At 35.2% G+C, this 11474-nt stretch overlaps 1 long non-coding RNA gene across 1 annotated transcript in view; it reads left to right on the forward strand.

Moving 5' to 3' along the window:
• Positions 1 to 11094, forward strand: part of LOC149127771 (uncharacterized) — a 133276-nt gene extending 122182 nt beyond the window's left edge. The window contains exon 3 of the long non-coding RNA XR_016229940.1: positions 9329 to 11094. This is a non-coding gene — a long non-coding RNA (uncharacterized LOC149127771). The remainder of the gene's footprint in view (positions 1 to 9328) is intronic.
• Positions 11095 to 11474: the final 380 nt, after the last annotated feature.

The raw sequence follows: 11474 nt of genomic DNA on the forward strand, positions 1-11474 counted from the left end.
CAGGGGCCCAAGCACTTGGGCCATATTCCACTGCTTTCCCAGACCACTGCAGAAAGCTGGATTGGGAGAGGAGCAGCCAGGACTAAAACTGGCTTCCATATGGGATGCCGGTGCCGCGGGTGGAGGATTAACCTACTGCGCCACGGCGCAAGCCCTGGTTAACAAGTCTTTCAAACATTATCTATTACTTCGTATAAATTTTATTAACATAATGACAGAGGTTTAAAGAGCTTATGACATTAGAAAATAATAGTTATGTCCCACCTTGTATGGCAGTACTGAGAAAAGGAAGGGAATTGTCGAAGCATTACTGCGACACTGTAATTCAGAGATAAGGGAACAAGAGCTTCACTAGGCAGCTGTAGTGATATCAAAGAAAAACCAGGAACATGATCAATCCCTGTATATTTCTGCTACAGAGAGTCGCTCTGGGAAAAAACAGGAAGCATCAACAAATTTTCTGTCTACTAGACCATGTCAGACGGAGAGAGGAAAGCATCGTTGGCTGAATGGTCCCTAGTGTAGACAGATAACAGGAGTGAGAGCCGAAGACAGGTGTCATAGATGGGACTTCAGGTATCAGGAAACTCATTTCTCAGTTCTGGGCTTGCACACCACAGAAAATAGGAAGTGCATTTGTCTCTCTAACTAAAACTCTGTGGTGAATGTAGTCAGAAAAGGCAATATATACCTTTTATCAGAGCAACCAGAAGGCTGGGTAAAGACATGTAATTCAGCCATACAGCTAGCTAGAGCTGAAAACCAAATTAACAGCAGCAAGAAGATTCTTGAGTTAATTACAGGAAAAGTTAATCTAAAAATAGAGCAACTTATGCGTCAAGAGAGAAGAGGAATGCAACTGGAAAGAGGTCATCAAGGTAAGATCAAAGGTTGAATCAGGAACCAAAAGAGACAAAAACACATAGCAGGGACTGGTATCAGTGAGCAAGTATGGGCAAGAGAACAACACCATTTCTGATCAGTTGCTTTGAGGAGTCTGGTGAGACAAGTTACTAGAAAGGATTTTTAGAACATTTTCACTGTGTGGCATAAGACACACAGTCCGTTCTTTGATATTTCCTTGAGAAACATGAAAAACCACGTTGTGTTTATGATGTTTTATTTGGATGGAGCAAAGACCTTCCTACTGAATGGACATTATGCTGAATAAGGGAATAAAGTGTTGCAGGGATACTGAGATAGCACACTGGATTTTTGCGACTTTCATTACATTGTGCAATATAATCTATACAGAAACAATCCTTGAGCACATTTGTATAGTTACCACTAATGTAGTGCTTTCCTGAGAGGGGGGAGAGGGCTTCTAGAACAAGCCACATTGAGTCCTAGGATAGCTACTCTAATTAGTCAGGAAATGGTAGAAACTACAATGACCATGAAATTATATGCACAGCCTCTGTCTGGATTTCAAGTGGACAATAAATATAGGAAGTAGTTCATTACTTTAAAAATTCAAAAGCTTGAGGAACTCCCTCATGATGATACAGACTATAAATTATTTTCTTAATGCAGCATTCACAGACACTTTGTGTTTAAATAAATTAATCAATTTAAGGCATGTATTGTCCTTAACAAACTGATACCAGAAGCTCTGAGCCTTTTTTTTTAAATTCTATAAATTTTTAAGCTAAATTTTAGGAGTTAACATATTCATATGTTAAGACTGTTTAGAATAATAATAAATTTTAAAAGGACTGAGTTTTAAATATAAATGTAATTATGCTAAACCATTATATACAGCATGTTTTTGCCATTTTCTTTTCTGAGTATTTATGCCTCAATATATATAAGACTTTAAGTGGGCTAAAAAGTATGAAATAAAGAATCAGAGCTTTCACTAAAGTCAAAATTCATTTTAATATAGGGGAATCATATCAATTTCTACTCCCCTTGTTAATGGATTTGCATTGATAAATTAAATTATCTTTTTGAGATTTCTCAGATAATTAATTTTTTTCATCTAACTTGAAAGGCAAAGCAACAGACACAGAGAGTGAGAATGAGAGTGAAACAGAGAAAGAGAGAACTATCTGCTGGTCTATTCCTCAAATGCCTAAAATAGCCAGGACTGGTCCAGCCTGCAGCCAGGAACCTGGAAATCCATCTTGGTCTCCCATTTATATGGCTTAGGCCCAACCATCTGGGCCATCTTCCAATGCCTTCTCAGGCACATTAGCAGGAAGCTGGATTGGCATTGGAGTAGCCAGGACTCACACTGGCACTCTTAGATGGGATTTGAGTGTCCCAAAGAGCAGTGGCTTATCCCACCATGTCACAAGACCTGCCCCAGAATTTTTTTTTTTTTTAATTTTTAGAGAGAGAGAGTCTCCTATCATCTTATATATTCTTCAAATGATCACCATAACTGTGGCTGGGCCAGACAAAAGCTAAGAGCCTGGAACTCACTGAATTAGAATCATCCATGTGGGTGGCAGGGATCCAACCAACTGAGTCATTGTCAGCTGCTTCTCACGGTCATGTTAGCAGGAAGATGAGATCAGTAGCAGAGCCAACACTTGGACCAGACACTCCAATATTGGATGTGGGCATTCCAAATACCACCTTAACTGATTACCCCAAGTGCTTACTCCTCAGAGAATGTGTTTAAATTTTCACTCAGGAACACTTGCTGTATTTTGTTTAACTTTAGTATTTTGTTGGTCCTTTGTAACTATTGCTTATTTCTAAGAGCCTAGGACTTGATTACTTTCTCCCAAAGGATCTGGAAGGTTTAAGATTTTACATTCATTGTAAACACTTAATTGTTGAACAGGGCCTTCAGACTGACGTGTGTTGTAAACTAAAGGCATTGCATAGTGACATTTCTGGGACTCAGCATTTCTTTTCTGCTGTGTGTTCTTGTGTATAAAACTTCACCCTTTTTTACTACAGAAATTCTTTCCCAGTTGGCTTTAATTTTATGTAATATTTGTTTAGGACATGCTCACAATCTATTATCTCCTTTCTTGTGTTGGGTTTTTGGTATATAAAGTATGAAAAAAGATAATTCTTCTTCCTGAAGATCAAATATATTATTAATAATGACCCGTAATTTTACCTCTGTTGGGTTGCTAACACAAGCTATAAAGCTCAGAGATACAGCGTCAAGTTGTCCATAATCAAACATCTCTTCTCCAACTATTTTTCATCCTCTTTTCCAGCTTATTTTGATTGATAACACTGTCCATTGCATTTCTAGAGAAAAGCACAAAAAGGAAGGAGACATTTCTTTTGCAAATGAAGCAAAGGTCTCAGGAAAACAAGACCCTGGACCTATGATCCAGACAACATAACATACTATTGTAAAGGCCAAAAAGCCTCAAATAATAAAAACAAAACAAAACTAACAGAAACAGTAGGCAGAAGAATCTGTACTAATTGAAGGGCATATTGATACATATATATTTATGAACAGAAACTTTCCAGTTGCACAGGTAATGAGAGCCAAACCTACCCACCAAACTATCATCCAGAAGTAGAGAGCCCTGACTGCATTATACTTTTTTTTTTTTCCCGACAGGCAGAGTTAGTGAGAGAGAGAGACAGAGAGAAAGGTCTTCCTTTTTTGCAGCCAGCGCTGCACCGATCAGAAGCTAGGATCCAGGGGCTTTCTCCTGGTCTCCCATGCGGGTGCAGGGCCCAAGCACTTGGGCCATCCTCCACTGCACTCCCTGGCCACAGCAGAGAGCTGGACTGGAAGAGGGGCAACCAGGACAGAATCAGGCGCCCCAGCCCCCAATCCGGGACTAGAACCCAGGGTGCCGGCTCCACAGGCGGAGGATTAACCTAGGGAGCCACGGCACCGGCCTACTTTTTTTTTTTTTTAAATAATGTAATTGCTGTCCAAAGGACTTTTTCCTATATTGATATGCTACTGTTCATCAGGATACTTTTAGGTGTAATCATGAGTTTTAAACATTAGGTTGCAGAACACTGCTTAGACAAGAAATGACATGAAAGTGAGGGGTTCAGGGGTGCGGAATAAGTAAAAGAAAAACCATTAAATAAAAATCAGAGGCAGACGTTTAAACTAGTATTAAAGAAGCCCATGTCCCACATCAGAGTACTCAGAGTACCTGGGTTTGATACTCAGTTTAGGTCCTGACTTATATTTCCTGCTAATATAGGTGGGAGGCAACTGTGATGGCTCATTGGATTCCTGCCAATCACATGGAAAACCTAGTTCTATAGTTTCCTAGATTTCATTCTAGCTGGAACTTTTGGAGTATTTGGGAAGTCTCAGGAAGTTTCTCTCTCTCTCTCTCTCTCTCTCTCTCAAAGCAATAAAAATTCTTAAAAATATTTGGAGGTGGAGAAGTTTTCAATTTCTTTGAAAATTTTATGAAAGAATAAAATTACAATTCATGAGGTAGGTGGAGAAGAAAAGCTAGGGTATTGTTTTTTATGTATATTAATTTAAGAGACAATCTTAACCTGAGGCAAACACTTCACTGCTGAAAAGCATAACCAATGATCTCTTTTGTGGAAGTGATTTCCACCTGAAAGGGGTGTAAATTAGAAAATGAAAAGATGAAAAAGAGACTACCTAGGGAATTTTGCACCAGAATGCAAGTATTTAACTCTCAAGTTGAGTAAGTCTGACAGTGAACCAACATCTGGTGACTGTAGTGCTGGAAAATAGTACTATTTACTAAGGCTAATGTGTGAATTTTAGAAAAGAGCATTCATATTGTATAAATAATTATGTATATCAGGTACATGATAATTTTCTAAAACAAAAGTAGTCTTGATTTAAGAGTTTCCAGCAGATATTTCATGTATTTGATATTTTGTGAAAATATACAAGAAGATTAATGGTAAATATGCCAATATTTTTAAGAGAGATTATAAACTCATAAACTCTTAATATATTCATAATATAAAGTAATGGTCAAAATTATATTAGCAGACACAGACACATGATTTTTGAAATAATTGTATAGATATTTGCATTCCTAAATTCCTCCATCCTGTTGAGCACATACATAGATTGAAAAAATGGATGAAGGGACCTGCGCCTTGGCTCACTTGGTTAATCTTCCACCTGCGGCGCCAGCATCCCATATGGGTGCCAGGTCCTAGTCCCGGTTGCTCCTCTTCCAGTCAAGCTCTCTGCTGTGGCCCAGGAAGGCAGTGGAGGATGGCCCAAGTGCTTGGGCCCCTGCACCCACATGGGAGACCAGGAGGAAGCACCTGGCTCCTGGCTTTGGATTGGCTTAGCTCCGGCCGTAGCAGCCATTTGTGGGGTGAACCAACGGAGGGAAGACCTCTCTCTCTCTCTCTCTCTCTCTCTCTCTCTCACTGTCTAACTCTGTGAAATAAATTTAAAAAAATGGATGAAAATTATGCCCATAATTTCTCCAAATCAGACTCAAAAGACACTGGTGTTATATATTAATGTTAGCCGTCACAAAACACACCGGACACTGGAGTAAGGGGCGGCGAAGGAAAAGAGAGAGAAAGAGTATAAGAGAGAGAGCCAGAGGAGAGGAGCTAGTGAGGAGAGAAGATAGAGCAGAGAGATGAGAGACGAGAGGATGAGAGGAACCAAGAGAGAGAGCCAAGAGAGAAGAACCAAGAGAGCGCAGGAGAGAAAGGCCAAGAGAGAACCAAGAGAGCGCATGTTCAGGAACAGGCCCTTTTAAAACTTTGCCTGAGTTTGGGCAGGGAAACAGGAGCAGCGAATCCCATTAGGATGGGGGTAGAGCCTGGCTCAGGTTGCTGGGCCATGCGGCCTCCTGGCTAAAACTGTGCCAGTTTCTTAACAACTGGGGCACTTGAGCCCTTAAAGTCTGACAGAGCTCTAGAAGAGGTATAAATTGTGATTATAACATAAATAATATTTTCATCTTATTTGTTACTCTTATCCAGCCTATAAGCATCTAATGAATAGGAAGCTATACAAAGGGAAAATTTATATTTATTTTTAGAATATGCAACAACTATAAAGTATTAAATATAAAGTTAATGAGAGGTTGGCAGTGTTTCAGATACATGTGTATGTCTGTAGCATGTCTATGATAGTTTCTATGAATCCTAGCTACTCATTATTATAGAGTCTTCAAGTTTGAAAAAGCAAAAGATGGGGTGGACATTGTGTGCATCAGGTTAAGCCACTACTTGGGATGCTTGCATTCCATATCCCAGTGCTGGTTCAAGTCCCAGCAATTCTGCTTCCAATTCAGCTTCTTGCTAATGCATTCTGGGAAGCAGCAGATGAAGGTTCAAGTGCTCGGGCTCCTGCCATCCATGTGGGAGACTCAGATGGAGCTCCAGGCTCCTGGCTTTGGACTAGTCTAGCATTGGCTTTTGCAGGTATTTGGGTGGTATATCAGCAAATAGAAGATCTCTCCTTCTCTCTGTATTTAAAATAAAAATGAAAGTAAATAAATCAACATCAAAAAAAATCAAGATTGAGAACTATTCCACACTTACCTAATTATCCCCAGAAAATATGGAAGTCTTTTGAAATACTGTAATATTCAGTTAGAGAAGCCATTGATATATGTAATTTTTCTTCATAATCATAACAATTTAGAGCTAAAAGATATCTAAGATTCATCTAGTCCAATCTACACATCAATATCAAAATAAATTTTACTGTTTTATACCAGTGTATATAATGAAATATATATCAATATTTAAATGCAAGTGGTTTGTCTGTATACCTACTTATTTGTATATATATAGACTATTTAATACATGCATACACATACTCATTCACTGAAAATAATCACTATGATAATAGTAATAGAGATACAATGTTTATTATGCTTAAATAATTTATAGATTAAAAACCATATACACAAGTTATTACAGATAAGGCAGAACTGCAGATAAAGGTATAGTGCAAAAGAAAACAATTTTCAATAAAGTGCCAAGGAGGATTTTCTTTCATCTAGTATTCAAGAAAGAAAAGCTTTTTTGTGCTAATAGAGATGAGACAGAGAAAACAATGAAGTTTGTGGGAAGAGAATGTGCTGAACTACAGCAGAATATTATTTTTTAGTAATGTTTAATCAAATATATGTTGAATATAACATGTGAAAATGAAAATTTATCAGTTTACTAATCACCACTTATTAGCTGATTGAATTAATCTGCATATATGCCTTTTATTCTTTTTTCATTCAACAAATGCTAACGCTAAGCATACATTAGTCCTTGTCAGAAAGGATATCCATCCATTATCTAAAAAGCAAGGAAAAAAATAGTCAAGTGCAAATGGAAACTGATTTATTGTTAAATACTTTATTACTTACATTTTGAATACTACACAATATTCCCAAAATAATTTCTACTATTTGGGGTAATAGTTTATTATAAAGTTTTTCCTATTTACTTGTGAGGCAGAGTGACAGAGAGGGAGAGAGAGAGAGAGAGCTCCCCAAATTCCTTCAAAGGTCAGGACTGAGCTGGACTCAAGCTGGGAGCTGGGAACTAAGTCCAGGTTGGTGACAGAAACCCAGCTACTTGAGCCATCACCTGCTGTCTTCCAGGATCTGTATTACCAAGAAGCTTGAATCCAGGACCCAGAGTTGGGATTCAAATCCAGGTGTTCCAATATGGCATGTAGACATCCTTAGTTGGCATATTAATAAAAAAGCTAAAATCTGTTCCTAGAGTAATATTTTATATTGAAAATTATAGGACGATTTCTTAAAATAACTTCTAAGAAATCATTAGTAATAACATGAACTTGAATTAACAGCATGATTTTTTTGAAAAAAGATTTTATTATCATTTGTTTTATCCACAGAAATTTTAGCACCTTTTGAAAGTGTAGTAGTGATCTATTCATTGTTTTCTCCATCACTTATTTTTATACCTAGTTACTAGTATAGGAATAAGTGATTGTGCTGACATCACTGGAAATTAAACCATTCAAATATAATCATAGGTCTGGAAATAACTCATTCTTCATCTTCAATGAGAATATATCTTAATTTGAAATTTTCTTTGAAAAACACTGGTTGGTTTTGTTTGTTTTGCTGCTATCTTGTTATAGAGTCTTCATCTTGGATTCAATACATGCTGCATATAGCAGTCCTAGAGTGTAAGTTTTTTAATCTAAAACCTGGAGACTCAAGTCATAGTAGCATTCTGGGAATCCATTCATTACCTGCTCTCACAATAAACTATATCTTCCTGGTCATATTTTTGGTCTACTTCCTGCTGTTTGTGCTTTTTCCTTTTCCTAGCACTTCATCATTGACAGATATTCAGTATCTGTCTTTCCTTCTAGAAGGTGTATATATACTTTCACCAAAATTTTGCTTCTTTAAGTTCATCTGTATCTTTCCATATTTTCAAGTAAATGACTCCTTCTATTTTGCTATGGCTCTCTTCTCTCTATACGAGCTTCATGCACACACACACACATACAAAGGCACACATTTTTTCTTATTGAAGCAGAATGCTTTTCCTACTTACTAAGGGTGGAATTCACATCATATTCTATTTTACACATCACCTAAAAGAGGACTGGCACACATTATTTTACCTTCATGTGTTTTTATTTAAGTATACATTTAGGATCTTTCCCCTAATTCAGACTATATTATGATTTTTTTCTCACCAAGAAGGAGAAGAACAAGGAACAGCTTCCTAGGCCTTTGTATCTGTCTCCTATGTGTGAAATTACAAATTTAGAACATAATAATGCACAGATTCTATATGACGAGTCTTCAAAACATACATGGAAAATGCATGTTATCTTTTTTTTCCGTTTTTGACAAACTCTCTGAAGTTTATTTGTATTATATTCCAGGACATCTTCAGTATTCAGTTAGATGGTTAGTAGTCCAGTAAATAGTATCATTAATTACATATTTCTTAATTTTTTGAGCTGTAATTTCAGTTACTTTAATCTTTTACTATGTTTTTTTTTAAGTTGAAAATGTGTACCCTCCTATCTTTAGGGCATGAATTTTGAGGCTTGTAACAAGGCAAACTCTAATTACAAGAAAGCATTCTTAGAAAAATTTCAGTAAATGATGTATGAAGTCATAATATTTCCACACAAATCCTAGATGCTTTTTTCTGCTATTAAATATCTGTGTGAACTTGAGAAACATGACATTTCTTCACCTTACTTTCTTATCCTGAAAATGATGCTATTGGATAAATAATTTCTTATGCATTTTTTATTTTTGAAATTTGAATAGAATTTTTTTTTTCATTAACTGCATTATTGATTCTCGTTCAGATGATCATCCATAGAAACAATGACTTCTGCTTAAAACAGAATATGGTTTGTAAATTTTCTCTTCAATTTTGTCAATAATATTTTCCTTTTTTATTTCAGGTGCATAGAACTGATTTAATTCAAATCCTTGGTTTTTGACATGTTATCATCATTCGACAGTACATGGCTCCTTTTCATTTAACCCAGTAACTTACACCCGCCTGTGTGTTCTGCCTCTGTCTACATTCCTGAGTCCTACCCCATAGCCACCATCTTGAAAGTTGTGTTTATTGATCAATCGTCCTTTCATAATGTTCCTGAAAATATGTGTTCATATACAAAACATATTATTTACATGTTTGCTTTGAAATTTATTAAAATATTACTGTACATACAATTTCCAGATACTTTCTTTTTTATTCAGTATTTTATTACCCATGCTTGTTCATGATATCTTTATAGCTGTAGTTATGGCTGTTTAATATTTCCTTATGGGAATGTGAAACTATTTATCCATTTTGTTCATGCCATGTGATTTGTCTTTGACATTATAATTTGTGCTGCTGATTTGAACATTTTTGTGTGTCTTCTAGTACATTTGTAATGAACTATAGAATCCTTGAAAGAGTTAAAATATTTACATTATATGGTCATTTTTTTTTCATATATCAACCTTATTTGAGTTTGAGAAGGGCAGTGAATTTCTCAGAAAACTAGGCACATTTGTTAAGAAACATTTAAATATTTGCTGTTTTTATTTCCTAATTAGATTAGGGTTTTGTTTTCCTTTTATGTTTCAAAGGAAACATAAAGATGTAAGATGTTTCCTCAGAGTTTTTGTCACTCATCCTTTTTTTTTTTTTTTTCTTACTTTATTGTTCAGGTAAGATTCCATTCTCTTTTATTAGCAATTATCAGTAATTTTATTATAGTAGAAACACTGTTTAGATTTTTCTAGAATTTTTGCTAAGATATCAATCTCTCATGACTCATTTGGTAATCATCTAACACTAATTTTTTGAATAGTAAGACATTTCCATCTAGGAAGTATTATTCTTTGTAGAATTAAGTACCTTTTTTTTTCTTTTTATTGTTTTAAATAACAAAGCAATAAAGTAGCATAATGTCAAGAACCTAATAATCGGATACCAACTATCTAAAGGATTGATGCCGGAAATAATTTAAAATTTAAAATGAGAAGCAAAAGAGAAAAGAACCAATTTAAAATAAGGAATTAAGACAAGCATATTCATCAATTATTTGGACGTGGTGGAGGAACTGGCCTGAGGGCTATTCAATTTAAAATGTTCCATAGGTACTATTGGATCCCTGAAGCAAAATATAATAAGGGGTTGGTGTCCCAATTAAAGTATTGGAAATGTCAGCAAGCTGAAGGGGATGGCTTCATAAGGTTTGAGAGACAAGTATGCTGGAAAGGCAATTCTGACATGGATTACTTGAAAATATTTCAAAAATAATCAAACTGTTTTTCTTAATTTCTAACTTTTGCTTTCTCATTATTTCCCTAAAGGGATTTACTTGTCCAGTGTCAAAAATTACATATTATGAATTGATAGTGAACTAGATCATGGTGAAATTTGTACTGAAACTTAAATACTTGAAAATCCATAGATTGGCTTGTGAACTCTTTAGCAACTTAGACATTGATTGTACTTTAAAGAGATGAAATCAGCAGTATTTCATGTGTTGAAATTCTTTCTGCTTCCTGAAAGGATACAACTTGATTAATTTTGACAACCTTTATTTGATTTAGATGTACCATTTCTATAATCAAATGAATGAGTCATCAGTTTCTTATTTGTAATATTTTTTAACCAGAAACCTTTTTTTAAGGTATACAAACTTTATGCATTTCATAAATACAACTTGAGAAACATAGTGATTCTTATTTTTAAATTTATAAAAATTAATTAAAATTAAAATAACTTTTTAAATACATATTTATAATCTATTTATATTATATTTCGAAGAACTTTATTTACATATATTAATGTTTGGAAGGCAAGATCCCTATTGAATCAGAAGGACATATACCAGTCAGGTATTTCATAACATTATGACATTGGGCAGGTATTTCACCTCTCTGTGCCTTAGTTCTGTTATTAATAGTTAATAAAGCTATTCACATCATGAAGTTTTATGACAATTTAACGAGCTAATATATTTCAAGAATTTAGAACACTATCTAACACATAAAGACTAAAGAGTTATTAGTCATTTCACATTATTAATATTATTTTAACTT

This window comes from Oryctolagus cuniculus, chromosome 2 (assembly GCF_051225735.1).
Source record: "Oryctolagus cuniculus isolate XC-2025 breed Fujian yellow rabbit chromosome 2, ASM5122573v1, whole genome shotgun sequence".
Taxonomy (NCBI): Eukaryota; Metazoa; Chordata; class Mammalia; order Lagomorpha; family Leporidae; genus Oryctolagus; species Oryctolagus cuniculus.